Consider the following 13,137-nt stretch of genomic DNA (forward strand, 5'->3'; position numbering starts at 1 on the left):
ATGCTAATATTCCATAATGGAGCCATTAGTAGCACACTACACACGTCTTTCTAAGCTTAAAGAATGCAAACTTGTCTGAATAGTTAAAAATTAATAATGATTCAGTGGGCATGCTAATATTCCATAATGGAGCCATTTGTAGCACACTGCACACTTCTTTCAATGCTTAAAGAATGCAAACTTGTCTGAACAGTGAATACTCCATAATGGAGCCATTTGTAACGTGTTTTCCTGGTCTTTGTGCAAGCAAACTGTACTGTACATTACACCAAAGCTTGATTGATTAGGAGTAAAGATAAAGTAGGTAATATTTTATACTTACTCCACTCCAATATTATTGCAACAATGGACTATTATGATTTATACGTTAACCAAAACATAGTTATGTGAGATCTTATTAAATTCTTCTCTCAAAATAGTCTCACAATATCAATTTTTATAATTTTTACTCTTATACAAATTATAGATAATAAACATACAATAAATATGTTTTGGGATGCATAATTTCACCTAGGGTCGTTTTCTAACTTCTCACAAAACTCCTTCAGAACTCCAATTTAGTTTATGTTAGATGTATGAGATATTGGAAAATATATGAATGATATATTTTCCGTATTGATCTTATTAGGAGAATAATATATTTAGGTTTATTTTATGTTAAGATATTATTTAGAGAACATATCCTTAGGATTTATGATTATGGTAGTATATATTTTAGGAATATTGTTTCCTATCTTATGTTCGTAGGTTTTGTATAAATACTCTACCTATTGATGAATAATAATCAAGCTATTCTATTATATTTCTCTCTAGTTTGTCATGGTATCAAGATCAGGTTAAATATTGGTGCCATTCACAAAAATTTTCCCCCTACTAGTGGGTTAAAAAATTAAACTCACCGCCGAGATTCATAAATTTTACCCAAAAATTCCGCTGTGTAATTTTTTTTTTGGTGATTTGATTCGAGCATGATTTTGCTTCCTTGGATATGAGTTTGGTTTTGCTCTAAAATAAAATCAATAAGAAATTTGAGTGTGGTTTACTCTGAAAGACCAATAAGAGATTTGAGTGTGGTTTACTCTGAAAAACTGTAGACACCCATTTGTGTCTCCCCAAAACCAAACCCAGTGATGAGTACCTTTCACGTTGAATAATCGAATGAAGTAAAAGTTTGGAAAGTTTAGTGTTGCGGATAGTTTTAATTCTTTTCTCTTCTCTCTGTTTTAGAAAACATATTTTAATAAAACAGCCAATCCAGTTTGGTTGGTCCATGATATGAGTCCAATAATGGTGTAGTTGGATGGGGTTTGAAAAGACCTTTCCAACGATATATTATAAGCCCAATTCCGATGAATATCGAGGAAGTTATGGCCAAAATACTAAACTAGGCCCGATTTGGTTTTTATATGCGGCCCAATGATCTAGAGGAGGGCCTATTATTAATTATCATTCCTAAAGCTATTAGGATTTATTATAATCTTTTAGAACACTTTAGAAGTTTCTTTTAAATCCTAATGGAGTTAGGATTGATAATTATGTTTTAAAGAGTTTGAAATTGAATAAAATTACTCCTTTTAAGAATCCTTATTTTGTACGAAGTGGAATATATATTCAGATTTTATTTTCGTGCCTCATAATATTTATCCAAATTTTATATGGTTGGATAGATCTTGAAATTATCTTTCCAATGATATATTATAATATTAAATCCGAGTTATAACGAAAAAGATATGAATGAGACATGAAACTTTATCAAAAACTAACACCCTTCCCTTATTTTGGCCATATCTTTTTATCTACAAAATATATTAATCTGATCCTAATTGGTTTGGAAAGTAGACTTTAAGAGCTTTCCAACGACATATTATATGCCTTATTTGGACTTTCGGATCAAAAGATATGATAAAAACAAAAACGCGTGAATTTCTGAAATCAGCCCCTGGAACCAGGCCTGGCGCCAGCTATTGGCGCCTGGTGCTAGCCATTGGTGCCTGGCGCCAATAAGCTGGTCTGGCGCCAGCTCTGTTTTAGGTGCGCCAATCTTGTTTTGCGTGCGTCAAGTGCTCTGTTTTGATATTTTATCTTTTTGGCTAATTTTCTCTATAAATAACGTTGTAAAAACTCTGTTTTCATTCACCAATTTTCACGATCATTCATCTACAATCAGTTTTCTAATTCTCTCATCTCTCTCTCTTTCCTTAATTCTAACTTTGCTTTTTCATACAAAATTCCGCATTCGCAAGACTTAGATACACCTAGCCATATTCGAAGTTGTCTTCGCCCCAGACGTGAAAGGTTTTAATTTATGAGGGTTTGGTCCCAAATCTCTCTTTCAATTATTTAATTTAATTGTTTTGTTTATTATTTTCTTTGAAGTTACTAACATGTATATTTTGTTATTAGAAAGAGGTACGAGGCATCAAAGTAAGTGCTTTAATTGATTTATTGATGTTATGATGTAGAAATCATGTTTACATTGTTATTATGATATTCCTAGTATCATGTCTAGGGTAACTTTAATATTAAATGTGATTGCTATGATGCTTCCTATGTTCTTCCAATTATTTATGATTGTTAGTATCATGTTAGGGTTAAAGATTTGATTTTTATAGCTTAGTGACATGCTAGGGTTTGTTATTAATCTTGTTAGTATCATGCCTAGGATCTTGCTATTTTTATTATGCTTTAATATTAACATGAACATGATTATTATTATAATTGTTATAATTTATGATGATTATCATTATCATTATTATTATTTTATTTATGATGATTATTATTATGATGATTATAATTTTATTGTCGTGATTATGATTATTTATTATGTTGCTTGATATATATTGTTATTGCTTGATCACACCTTTTATACATGTTTAAATGGAATTTTGTACTTGTAATCACGCATAATAAGATAATTAATAATCTTGTTTAGGGTTAATGTGATTATAATTTCAAGTGATCGCCAATAATAGTTTATTTGTGCATTAAATTCAACCCACATAGATAAACAGGTTTAGGGTTAATCCTATTGATTGCATGTTAATTAAAAAGCGCACATGAATACGATCAGAATAAAGTAGATGCCTATTATTAGGGCAGGTTCAATCACTTTTAGGTTGGATTTGTACCTTCATCCCCGAACCCTTATTTGGTTCTAAACCTTATGGAGTTGACGATCTCTTGGATCGTTAAGGGGTGTAACCTTCACCTCGTGAACGGTTTACAAGTTCCTAAAACTTGTTGGAGACTCTTTTGCTCTATCTTCTTCCCTTTTGGACGCCACCGTACTTTAGTGTATGATCACAGTGGGGTTTAAGCTAGTGGGATTAAAGCTTGAAATTTATTCCTTACAAAAACCAAGAAGAGATTTGAGTGTGGTTTACTCTGAAAGACCAATAAAATATTTGAGTGTGGTTTACTCTGGAAAACCAATATTTGATTAGAGCTCGATTTTGCTCCGGAAAAACCAAAAATTATTATATTTGCAGGTTCGAAAAGAATGACGTTCATGTTTGATTGATGACAGGTGAGTTCGAAAAAATGAACGTTCTCATCATTGGAGAAAAACAAATATTTTTGAAGGCGACATCACAAGAGAGTGCATCTCGGCTTCAACAAATTGAAGATTTTCCAATCGCAACGTTCGTGTTACTGCCGTTACGATTGGGGGTGTTAGAGATATGAGATATCGGAAAATATATGAATGATATATTTTCCATTTTGATCTTATTAGGAGAATAATATATTTAGGTTTATTTTTTGTTAAGATATTATTTAGAGTATATATCTTTAGGATTTATGATTATGGTAGTATATTTTTTAGGAATATTATTTCCTATCTTATGTTCGTAGGTTTTGTATAAATACTATACCTATTGATGAATAATAATCAAGTTATTCTATTCTATTTCTCTCTAGTTTTCTCATTCACTTCCACCTAAAAAACAACACATTGTTTTAAATTTTAATTTTAAAATAAAATTGAAAAAATAACACATTATTAAAATAAAAAAAAACTTCCTAACTAGGGAAAGATTTTCGGTCCTGTAGACATCCAAATGTGTCTCCCCAAAACCAAACTCAGTGATGAATACCTTTCATGTCATTTGATTATCGAACAAAGTGAAACTGTTTAAAGTCTAGTGATGAGGATGTTTTAACTTAAATATCTCTTCATTCTGTTTTTGAAAATATTTTTTTCTTACACTATTTATGAAAAACGTGCTTTCTAGTTTAGTTTGGTCCATGATAAGGTTCCAATAATAGTGTAGTTGGATATGGCTCGAAAAAAGCTTTCCAACGATATATTATAAGCTCAATTCTGATGAATAATGAGAAAATTATGGCCAAAATACTAAACTGGGCCAAGTTTGGTTGGATAGATCTTGAAATTATCTTTCCAATGATATATTTTAATATTAATTCCAAGGTATAACGAAAAAGATATGAATGAGATATGAAACTTTATCCAAAACTGACACCCTTTCAGTATTTCGGCCATATTTTTTATCTACAAAATATATTACTTTCATTTTAATTGGGTTGGGAAGTAAACTTCAAGAGCTTTCCAACAACATATTATATGACTTATTTAGACTTGTGGATCAAAAGATATGATAAAAACAAAATCCGCAAAACTGTTTTGCAGCGCCAAACGAAAGGTTTGTCGCCGCTTGGCGATAGACTTTGTCGCCTGGCGACAGGTCCTGTCAATGGTGACAGAGGCGTGTTTTATTATTTTTTCAAACTCTGATTCGTTTCTATCGATTCAGTACTATTTTCTTTTAAATAGGGTCCCTGGACCTCCGTTTTCAATCACTAACTCTAACTAATTCTTAACCAGAATTCTCTAATTATCTTCTCTCTCTCTAAGCTAAAGCTTATTTGCTCTCTCCCTCTTTCTAGCCTAGCCTTTTACAAACAAAATTCCTCATACATTACCAATAGACACACCTAGCCAAGTTCGAAGTTGCCTTCGCTCTAGATGTGAAAGGTTTGATATTTCTGAGGGTTTGCTCCCAAATCTCTATTTCAATTATTTAATTTAATTGTTTTGTTTTATATTTTCCTTGAAGTTACTAACGTGTGTATTTTGTTATTAGAAAGAAATACGAGGCATCTAAGTAAGTGCTTTAATTGTTTTATTGATCTTTTGATATAGAAATCATGCTTAGATTGTTATTTTGATTGCTAGTATCATGTTAGGATGTTTTATTGCTTCCTAGTATCATGTTTAGGGTAATAATTAAATTTCTAATATCAAGTATGATTAAAAGGATGATTCTTATTTTCTTTCTTAATCTTGTTAGTATCATGCCTAGGATCTTGTCATTATTATGCTTTATTGTTAACATGATTGTTATTGTTGTTGTTATTATTATTATTATTATTATTATTATTATTATTATTATTATTATTATTATTATTATTATTATTATTATTATTATTATTATTATTATTATTATTATTATTATTATTATTATTATCAGAACGTACAGAGTCAATCAATTTACAAGAAATTAGTAGGGAGCCGAGATACAATCTGGGCCCCCACCCCTCTAGCTATAGCGAACCCGATCTTGCTGAAGATGTGAGCAGCTGCACGAGCACCAATATCCTGAGTCTTAGCAAACGCCTGAACCCGCTTCAGCAACGCAATAGCATCCTTCTCTAATTCCCCCAACGAAGAAAAGGAGAAAGGAAGAAAACCATAGCCAATAGCCCTGCAACGCGCCCCATACTTGTCCCGCTTCCGTTGAGCCGCCGCCGACACAACACGACCAGGAACGAAGTCAGAAAACCTCGATTGTGTCAAAGGTGAAGACCCCGTCAAATCAACACATACATCAAGGCCTCTATCCCAGGAATAAAGCAGCACATCTGCAGGTCGTAGAGCCCCGTCGTTTCCTCCAATCAACCCAATGTTAACCTCCTTTCAAGCAGAGATTCCAGACCGAATACAAATATCAACAAGGGTGTCACGAACAACATTGTGCCGATGTTTAATACCCACCATCCCAGCACAAGACACTGCATGATCCCCATAAATATCCCCGTCAAAAACCCTAGAGCAAGCAAACACGGTGTTGAAACGGAGAACAAAGGAACACCTAACCGGTAGCAAAGAACACTACGGTAAGTCTTACCATTCATAGTCTGACCCAAACCCGATATCGGGACCGTCCGCAACCAGGCCAAAGAGTGATCCCCCTGTTGGGACTTCCATAAGGCTACCTGACGCGGAGTTAAGGAGAAAGTGGAATCCGCAGATGCAATGACCTTCGTGAAATATATATCTGCCAACTTTTTCATGAGTTTGGGGGTAGCGATCTCACTAGGGTTACTCAAAAGGTCGGTCTCCGCAGCGCTGTTAAAAAGACTAAGAGCACCATCGAAGGCCGGTCCCGGACCAACAATACCAGAATGGCGAAGAAGCGTAGCGTGAAGACCAGAAGACTACAGACGCGATGCAAGGAAAGCATAAAGCCGAACATCACCCGCTGAATAGACACCCAAACCACCATAAGAAAAAGCTAAGGTGGCAAGTCGCCATTGCCAATCTCCAAAGCCAGGCCCCGAAGCTGTTACAATGCACTCCAAAGAAGCCCGAAGGGCCAAGTCAAAAGAAACTTGTGCTGTTTCAAAAAGACGAGGAGGACAAGTGCGCATAGCAAAGTAGAGTTTTGAAACCCCAGTACACGCACGAAGAAGCAACAACTCGCATTGGGGATCATCGAGCTTAGCAACAGCATCCAATAGCACAACGGTCTTCGACACTCTCTGTGAAACAAGCTCACCACAGAAAGAGGAATCAGCACTGACAGGGCCACCCAATAACTTAACACCATGCACAGGACGACCAATATCTGGAGGAAAGACACCGACGAGACGACTACGAGGGTCCTCCGAGGGCCACAATACTTCTGTTTTCTCAACGTTGACATGGAGTCCGAGACGAGGTCCTTCCGCCAAAATCAACTCCAAAACCTTTCCTACCACTAAGGTGTCACCAATAATAGTGCCATCATCTAAATACCAAGCTTGCAAACATAAGTCAAAAGAATCCCTGATTTGGCACACTAATGGATGAAGAACCAAAGCAAAAAGCAAAGGGCCTAGAGGATCACCCTGTTGCACTCCCTGACATGACCATAAGGTATGCTCCCCATAAAAAAGCCTGGCTGGAGTAGAGTAACAGAATTCAACCCAACGCGAGAGAGCTGGACAACGGAGACGAACCTCACGCAGCATAGCCGAACGGTCTACCAAATTAAAAGCATTCTTAAAATCCACCAACAACATAGAGAGACCAACATCACCACCACGCGCCTCAACCAAACGATTAACAGCATGAATAATAGCCTCACCACCCGCCGGCACCCCAACACCAAACTGAAGACCTCCTAGATAGCTTCCCAGACGCGGACCAATTAAAGCAGCCCCAACCTTTGAAACTAGACGCCTCCAAACTGTACCTACAGCAATAGGCCGAATACCACCTCCAGGCTTAACAAGTGGTGTGAGAGGAGCACTAGCAATATACTCTCCCAACTCAGCAGGACATTTCCCGGCGAGAAAAAGATTAACCATATGCGTAATAGAGTCCACCAACTCATCTGAAATAGCAACTGCAGCACCACTCAAACAATCCATAAGGTGTTGAGCACGCAGGCCGTCTCTACCGCATGACGTACCTCGTGGAAAACCCCTAATCTGATCCAAAACAACAGCAGGAGTAGCAATAAGGTGCTGATCAACTGGAATATCCGGTAAGATAGGAGCCGGAAAGGAAGGGTGCTTAGCTTGCAAATCTGCAAGAGTAACATCATTGTAAGGGGCAAGACCAGAAGACGAAAGAACCCTAACCGCAGCAGTGTAATGCCCGTCTGAAATCTTTCTCTTACACTGCTTAATATTACGCTCGGACAAATCATGGTCCTCATCAGCGTCCAACAAAGGTGGAGACACATCAGCCAACGTGTCTCGTACAAGTTGCACAGAACCACCAGGCTCACACCAAGAACGAATAGCACCGGTGATACTCTCTTCCTGCCGCAGTCGCCTGACACCCGAAGAACACTCTCGACTACTCCTCAGAGAAAAGGTTTTAAGGACACATAGAGGCAACACAAGAAATTGAACCCAAAAAGAGATGTCATCAGGCGTGCCAATCACCTTATCTAGGGCCCCTTTGAAAACCCGAGAAAAACCCAAGCGACACTTAGGAGGGATAGATTTTACCGAACGAAACCGCTTAGATAGCAAACTATCTATTAAAGCAACATCAAAAGCAAAATGAGGCTCACTAAGCACCCTAGGAACAGTACCAGGTACAGTAGGACCCTGCGGTTTAGGAAAACCATAAAGAACAAACCGAACAACACCATCCCCAAAATCAGGAGGGGCCACGAAGTCATTAGAACCCGTACCATGCCGACACTTCGTACGAAGAGAATGTGTCTTGAAACACTCCCCACAAAGCCAAATGCCCATACGACGAAAAGTTGACTCCGCCTCTAAGAAAATTGCCAAATTAGAAGTAAGTGTATTTCAGGTCAAATCCCGCGCATTCGAACAACAATGGCGGTCACGGAGATGAGTGATAAAAGAAGTTTTAGTGAGCCCATTACCCCTACCATGTTGACACCCATTAAGTCCCACGAACGGGCAATGAAAGAGAACACTAGGAGGCATAACCCCCACCACAACTTGCCACAAGAGAACCGCAATACACCACACGCAAACTGCACAAAAAATGCCCCAAAAACGCAGCAAAGCAGCACCAAAAGAGACCAGAAACTTGCACCCAAAAAGCACCCAAAACAGAACCCAAACTGACCAGAAAAGCACACCAAAAACGAACCAGAAACTACATCAAATATAGACCGAAACACGCTTGAAAACTGACCTTAAACACGCCAGAAAATGCAGTAGAAACAGACAGAAAACTGCACCCTAGAGCAGCCAAAACTGCACCAGAAACTTCCACAAAACACAACCAAAAACACATGCAGAAACAACCTGAATTTTGCCTCAGAATCGACCAGAATTTAGCCTGAAAACAGCCCACAAAAAGCCCCAAAAAACAGCCTAAAAAATGCCTGGAAACAACCCCAAAAACGCCGCCAAGAAAATGCCAGAAACACGCCCAGAAACTGCCATAAAGCAACCAGAAACTCAACCAAAAACAGCCCGTAAAACCGCCAGCCAACTGCACCGAAACACCCCTAATACTGCCTTAAAAATCGTCGGCGGAAAACACCTTAAAGCCACTTTAATTCTGCCGGAAAGCCCCCTTGAAAACCACCTTAGAATGGCACCCAAAAGCCGCCCAAAAACAACCAACGAAACTCACTGAAACTTAGCCGGAAAATGCTTGCTAAACGCCTAGAAAATGACGAGCACAAACCCTGACACCTCGCCGGTGATCATGCCGGAAAAAAGACGTGGAAGATCGGAAAATCCTAAACCTACCATTATTATTATTATTATTATCATGTTGCTTGATATTATATTGTTGTTATTGCTTGGTCACACCTTTTATGCATGTTTTAAGGGAATTTGTACTTGTAATCATGCTTAATAAGATAATCAATAATCTTGTTTAGGTTAATATGATTATAATTCAATTTATTATCATTAATAGTTTTGTTTTTGCATTGATATTCAACCAATATAGATTAAACAAGTTTAGGGTAAACCTAATGATTGCATGTTAGTCAGAAAGAGCACAAGAATAAAGTAGAGGCTTATTATTAGGGCAGGTTCTTTCTCTTTTAAATTGAATTTGTACCTTCATCCACGAACTTCCAGTCTTGGTTCCAAACCTATTGGATTTAACGATCTCATGGATCGTTAAGGGGTGTAACCTTCACCCTGTGAACGGTTTACAAGTTCCTATAACTTGTTGGTGACTCTTTTTCTCTAGCTTCCTTCCCTTTGGACGCCACCATGCTTAAGTGTATGATCACAGTGGGGTTCAAGTTTGGGGTAATGCTTGAAATATTCCCTACAGGCCCTCTTGAATTATTTTGGGGGAAATTATTTTGGTAAATTGTATTTTTAATTATCTCCCAAAAATCTATTGTTTTCCTTAATTCTATTTTTCCATCTTCTTAATACTTGATCATCATATATTCCTACCTTTATTCCTTTTAATTATTCCCCAAGTAATTCCAATTTCCATATTATTTTCATGACAAACATACATTCCATATTTTATTACATACAATCACCTTAATATCGAAACTTTCCATATTTCTTTTATTCACTTCTCCAAGTAATTCTATAAACCCTACTTTCCATAATTCTTCCTACATTTTCCTACCATAATTCACGCTCATTCTTGCCTATAAATACCTCTTCAATTCATGATCAAACTCTCACTCTAATTCTCATAATTTTCTCTTATTCCTCTCTTAAATTCTTTTCTTATTTCTTTCTCTTTCCTCCTCCTTGTGCACCACCTCCACTGTGCACCACTACCTCTCCGGCGCCACCTGCAACCGTCCTCCACCTCCGGCACCACCTGCTGCCGCCGACAGCCCCCTTGCCGCAACCTCCTCTTTCTCTTCTTCTTGGTTTCTTATCTTTTCTTCGATCTTATTTTCTCTTATTCAATTAATTATTATTGTTATGGGAGATTTATAAAAATTATTATAACTAGTTTTAATTAAATAAAATCATATTTTTAATGATGTTTATGAGAAATTAATTTAAATGGTTCATGTACATATAGTTGGGGGTTTTTTAATCTAGTTATTGTGATTATTTGTTAACCTTATATTGATTAAGGTCATATTTTTTGTAGGGTGTGTTCGATCAAGATTCTTGAGGTTCCTTTTGTGTGATTTTTCTAAGAAATGATCAAGGTATGTTAGGTGGCTAGATACCTTGAAAGTGATTGGTATGAATAAGCACGTTTGAATGATTTTATGATGATTGAATTAAATTAAATTGAATTGAATTATGATTTATGAAATAATAGTATGTTTAAATAGTTGGTTTTAATAAATAAATTTGAGTATTGATTTTATATCATGTTTTGAATAACTAAAATTAAAATTCATTTTTAAAAGGTTTGATTTTAAAAGCGCGTGGAATTAAATAAAAAGGAGTTTAAATTATTATTTTTAAAAATTGGAATTATTGGATTTAAAGATTATTTATTAAATTATTATTATTAATGCTTTACAAGAATGTTGGTAATCCCACTGTGCGGATTTGGTTTATTGATAAGGCCCTGGACTTGTATGACCGGGTTTATCCTCAAGGATATCCTTTTAATATAAGGAGACTAGATTGGGGGGTGTGCACAATTGGGTGAGGAATTTGTTTTAAAGGAATTGGATTTTATTGAGAAATTGGTCTTATTGAATTGACTATTGATATTGGTTATTGAAATTGGTTTTGGAATTTTGAGTTGGAACTATTGGTTTAATTATTGGAAAGGATGGAAATTGATTTCAAAAGCATGTTTGCTAATAAATTGAGTTTAATTATCTTGCACTTATCCTAATTAGCATATTTCTAATCCGTATTTTTATTTTGTTTTGGTTCGTCCTGTTTACCTTAATGGTAAGCAGTGTTGACTAATTTCAGGTGGAGTCAATAATTGAGCATATGGAATCTCGGGAATGAGGAAATGTTGGTTTTGTGTTTTATTTTTTGAGTACTCATGACAATGGTTACTATTTATAGTCTATTACTAATAAAATAAGAGTATTCCGCTGCAAAGTATTGGTTTTGTTTAGTAAGTTTGAGTAGCCTTTCGTAATCATCACGCGGCGATAATACGTCTAAAGTCTTTCTCTGCGGTATAATTATACATATTATACTAGTATTTCCGTAGAGAGAGATTTGGGGGTGTTACATCAACATTATCAAGTCATTAATTAATTAATACAAGATCTACCTTATTTATTATATGGAGTACTAAGCATTTGAGTTAAACTTCAAAAAACAATGAAATCCATATTTATACAAGCTTTATTTTATAATTCGGTTTTCGGTTTGGATTATTGGATTTAGGGTCATCTATCCAATCCAATCCGAATTTCCAAATAAACTCCATCCGATCCGATTTAAAGTTTGGATCCAATCCGAATTGATAATTCAGTTTGGATAGGATTGAATTTCGGACACCTTTAACTGAAGGTTTTCTCCATTGTTGATCAGCGTAATCTTCTTATTAGTGACATTTTCTTTTGTTTTCCTTCATTTTCCACGCCAAACTTAATGGTGTTGTAGTTTCAAAGTTTTAACTTAGCCTATATATTGAATAATTCTGTGAAGGATATGAAGTATTTTGAGCTAAGCTATTACACAGACGTACATTTTAATTTATTTTTTTTGAATTATAAGTATTCCGTCATTAGAAATTTCAAGGTGTAGGCGTCGCTTGAAGTGCGCCTACGTTAAAGCATGTGGTGAATATGCTTGGCACTCATAGGAAAATAGAATTGACATAATACGATTAGGGACAAAGAAAGTAGGGAGCCGCCAACAAGTTTTTAAGGAACTTGTAAACCGTTCACGCATCATAAAAAGGCAACCACGATAAGGGACAATGAAAAGCAACAACGATTGACCCGTGAAGGTTGCACCCCATTCATAATCCATGAGATTACTAACTTCATATGGTTCGGAACCACGAAAGGAGAATCGGGGATGATGGTACGAAGTGAGTCATGGAGTCACATTCGCCCGTATTCGCCTCTACTCTTTTCTTATAGTGAGAAGTGATTCCTACGATCTCAAAGGCATACAAACAAAATATTCAATTTGCTCCAAACTATTATTAAACTAAATTGGTTGAATATCAATGCAACATATAATTCTAAAATATTTGTGATCACTTTAATTAAAAACAAGATTAAAAATGGTCCTAAACCGGTTGTCCAAATTATCTTATCAGGCGTGATTTTCAATTACATATTCCCTTTAATATGCAATATGGTGATCATAATAACAATAGAATAAACATTAATATTGGAAGCAATTTAACAATAATAGTGTTAGTCAAATTAAATATAAAATAACCTAATCATGATGCGAGCAATATTAAAATAAAATAAGAGTAATTAAATTAATTAATTACTCACATTCTGCACGTTCCTTTAAATTGCTACATCATGA

Source organism: Chenopodium quinoa, unplaced genomic scaffold (genome assembly GCF_001683475.1).
Source record: "Chenopodium quinoa cultivar QQ74 unplaced genomic scaffold, ASM168347v1, whole genome shotgun sequence".
In the NCBI taxonomy this organism is placed as follows: domain Eukaryota; kingdom Viridiplantae; phylum Streptophyta; class Magnoliopsida; order Caryophyllales; family Amaranthaceae; genus Chenopodium; species Chenopodium quinoa.